At 49.7% G+C, this 3,967-nt stretch overlaps 1 long non-coding RNA gene across 1 annotated transcript; it reads left to right on the top strand.

Annotated features, from left to right (window-relative positions):
* Window positions 1-1,687: 1,687 nt before the first annotated feature.
* LOC115417701 (uncharacterized) lies at window positions 1,688-3,728 on the top strand. Its single transcript, XR_003935189.1, has 2 exons — window positions 1,688-1,719; window positions 3,631-3,728. It is a non-coding gene; the product is annotated as an uncharacterized LOC115417701 (long non-coding RNA).
* Window positions 3,729-3,967: the final 239 nt, after the last annotated feature.

Raw genomic sequence — 3,967 nt, 5'->3', positions numbered from 1 at the left:
TTCTGCTTAGTACTGAAATGTTTTCAAAAAAACACTACACTTCCATTACACCTGTGCGTTTCGCATTTCACACAAGTAACAGCTCTCCTCTGTCTCGCTCCTCTCGTTTCTTCCTCTCATCCCTCCTCTTCCCTCTATCTGTCATGTTAACGATCCTCCCATTTGGGGTTCCTGATATCCCAGCTCCTCTCAGAGGATCCTGCTTGGCAGAAATAGAGTTTAGAGCAGCAGAGCTGTTTCCTTATTGATTTTGGATCTGACCTTCCTGTAACCTCGGGTAAAACAATCGCCTGTGTGCCCAGAGTCCCCCCGCAGCAGGAGGAGACCAACCGGCTGACTGCAGAGACAGTCAAACATAGAAACAGGCAAAGAAAAGGGAACTTTATCACACTTCCCTCCTGACAGCCCTGAAAACAAAAGGGAGACAATAGGGTCACACAACCTGAGAATAGGGATGGCTGCTCCGTCCCAGAGGTACTCAGTCCATGTGAGGTAGTTCAGTGTTTGAGTCAAAATAGCAAAGAGGCATTAGTATGAGGTAGTAAAGCACATACAAACATAAACGAAGTTGAGTTTTTCCTCTCTTGATGGTGAAAAAGATGTACTCTGTTCTCACAGTAAATAGATGAATTAAACAGAGGGCAAAGAGGTGAGCCAGAAATACCCAGCTGTGTACTGGCCTGAAAAGCGTGACAGTGCCAAATTAAAGATGACAGACAACCTGAAGGCCATTACTTTGTGATTAAATACTGTATGTGCTAAAAGTCAAACCTGAAGGGGACGAGGGCAGAGTGAAAATAACTGTGGCTCAGCTGCAGCGCTCAGTGTGACCAGTGATTGCCCTCCACCTCCTTGAACCCTAAAAAGTCCTTTACTTCATAAAAGCCTTCATAATAAATAAAGGTGTTTGCTCACCTTTTCCATTTGCAGTGCACTTATGGTGTGCACTCGCTCACCTTTGCGCACATCTGTTTCTGTGCTGTCTCGTTATCATGATTCTTGACCATGGCAGGGAGCTTGCTCCATAATAGAGATCACAGTGATGGATGAGCTGGATTTAGGAGAGACCTCTGGGAAGAACTTTGCATTCTGCTTATGAAGAAAGTCCAGGAGAGAGGCAGAGGAAAGAAAACTGCTTCAGCCTGTGTAATCAAAAAGCTAACTAGTCATTTTCTCACCTAAATGCTACCCATGACATAGACTGTATATATAACTGAAATTACAACAAACTCCACCACAAAAAAATCTTAGAGTGACATTTTTGGCATGTGACGAACATACACAGAAATTCCCAGCAGTAGGAAGTGCTTAAATTCAACATAATGGCAAGGGTTCTTTTTAGGACACAGCCTCTGTTTTAGAGCAGTCCTAAACTGAACTTTACTATCCTGTTGCTGAGGTGAGACATTTTTCCGGCTAAGACTTCTCTTCTCCTCTCTGTGTACACTCATAGGTGACGCTGTGTGTGACATTCCTTCAAGCTCATTATCGTTGCAGTTTGTGGGTTTATTAACTGCAGCGAGACAATGCGTAAAGCAGCTGGTCAGTAGTGAAATGGAGGGGGGTCATTAATGGTGAAAGTCATGGTCTTACCCACAGTGTCCTATTGCAACATTTACAATACTCAATCTTCCTCTGAACATTAAGGGTAATAGTTACAGAACATTTCCTAGAGTATTTTCTACCTTTAACCCTTTAACCCCTGGGACATTATTTCAGGTAAACATCCATCCATCCATTATCTTCCGCTTATCTGGGGCCAGGTCGCGAGGGTAACAGTCTAAGCAGGGATGCCCAGACTTCCCTCTCCCCAGACACTTCTTCCAGCTCTTCCGGGGGGACCCCGAGGCGTTCCCAGGCCAGCCAAAAGACATAGTCTCTCCAACGTGTCCTGGGTCTTCCCCGAGGTCTCCTCCCGGTGGGACATGCCCGGAACACCTCCCCAGGGAGGCGTCCAGGAGGCATCCGAAACAGATGCCCGAGCCACCTCAGCTGGCCCCTCTCAACGCGGAGGAGCAGCGGCTCTACTCCGAGCTCCTCCCTGGTGACTGAGCTCCTCACCCTATCCCTAAGGGTGCGCCCAGCCACCCGACGGAGGAAACTCATTTCGACCGCTTGTATCCGGGATCTTGTCCTTTCGGTCATGACCCAAAGCTCATGACCATAGGTGAGGGTAGGAACGTAGACTGACCGGTAAATCGAGAGCTTCGCCTCTCGGCTCAGCTCCTTCTTTACCACAACCGACCGGTACAGCGACCGCATCACTGCAGACGCTGCACCGATCCGTCTGTCAATCTCACGGTCCATCCTTCCCTCACTCGTGAACAAGACCCCGAGATACTTAAACTCCTCCGCTTGGGGCAAAGACTCCCCACCGACCCGGAGAGGGCCGACCACCTCTTTCCGGTCGAGAACCATGGCCTCGGATTTGGAGGTTCTGATCCTCATCCCGCTCGCTTCACACTTGGCTGCAAACCGCCCCAGTGCACGCTGAAGGTCCAGGTTCGATGAGGCCAACAGGACAACATCATCTGCAAAAAGCAGAGATGAAATCCTGTGGTCCCCAAACCGGACCCCCTCCGGCCCTTGGCTGCGCCTAGAAATTCTGTCCATAAAAATTATGAACAGAACTGGTGACAAAGGGCAGCCCTGCCGGAGTCCAACATGCACCTGGAACAGGTCTGACTTACTGCCGGCAATGCGAACCAGGCTCCTGCTTTGGTCATACAAGGACCGGACTGCCCTTAGCAAAAGGCCCCGGACCCCATACTCCCGAAGCACCCCCCACAGGATACCACGAGGGACACAGTCGAAAGCCTTCTCCAGATCCACAAAACACATGTGGACTGGTTGGGCAAATTCCCATGAACCCTCGAGCACCCGATGGAGAGTATAGAGCTGGTCCAGCGTTCCACGACCAGGACGAAAACCGCATTGTTCCTCCTGGATCCGAGGTTCGACTATCGGTCGGATCCTCCTCTCCAGTTTCCTGGAATAGACTTTCCCCCCGGGAGGCTGAGGAGTGTGATCCCCCTATAGTTGGAGCACATCCTCCGGTCCCCTTTCTTAAAAAGGGGAACCACCACCCCGGTCTGCCAATCCAGAGGTACTGTCCCCGACCGCCACGCGATGTTACAGAGACGTGTCAACCAAGACAGTCCCTGCACATCCAGAGACTTAAGGTACTCAGGGCGAATCTCATCCACCCCCGGTGCCCTGCCACCGAGGAGCTTGCTAAACCACCTCGGTGACTTCAGCTTGGGTGATGGACGAGTCCACCTCTGAGACCTCAGCCTCTGCTTCTTCTATGGAAGACGTGGCAGTGGGATTGAGGAGATCCTCGAAGTATTCCTTCCACCGCCCGACAACATCCCCAGTCGAGGTCAGCAGCTCCCCACTTCCACTGTAAACAGTGTTGGTGGCGCACTGCTTTCCCCTCCTGAGGCACCGGATGGTTTGCCAGAATTTCCTTGAGGCCGACCGATAGTCCTCCTCCATGGTCTCCCCAAACTCCACCCAGACCCGAGTTTTTGCCTCCACAATCGCCTGAGCTGCAGCATGCTTGGCCTTCCGGTACCCATCCGCTGCCTCGGGAGTCCCACGGGCCAACAAGGCCTGATAAGACTTCAGGTAAACATTCTGCTGTGAATTTGCATCTGTAAAAGTGTCATGAAAGCTGCTGTAAGTATGTGCTTGTGTTCCTTTTCTTCAGTGGTTTTGCTTTACAGTGGGTTTTTGGGTCAAAACAGGATGGAATAACAGAAAAAGACAAAGAGAGAAATTGAAGATTTACAGGTTTTTACTAAATAAGGCACTCAGATTGTGCATCAGTTTTGGCTCAGTAGTTTTTGTTTTGGGGTTCTTTTTTTCTAAATCAGTCCAGCTGCTTTTTGGCACCTGGTTGAACTCCAAAAAGCAGTTACACGGTCAAAACTTTGTAAAAACAAAAGAAAAAAATAAAATAAAG

This window comes from Sphaeramia orbicularis, chromosome 4 (genome assembly GCF_902148855.1).
Source record: "Sphaeramia orbicularis chromosome 4, fSphaOr1.1, whole genome shotgun sequence".
In the NCBI taxonomy this organism is placed as follows: Eukaryota; Metazoa; Chordata; class Actinopteri; order Kurtiformes; family Apogonidae; genus Sphaeramia; species Sphaeramia orbicularis.
The sequence above is the reverse complement of the archived record's forward strand: the minus strand, read 5'-3'. Positions and strand labels throughout refer to the sequence as shown.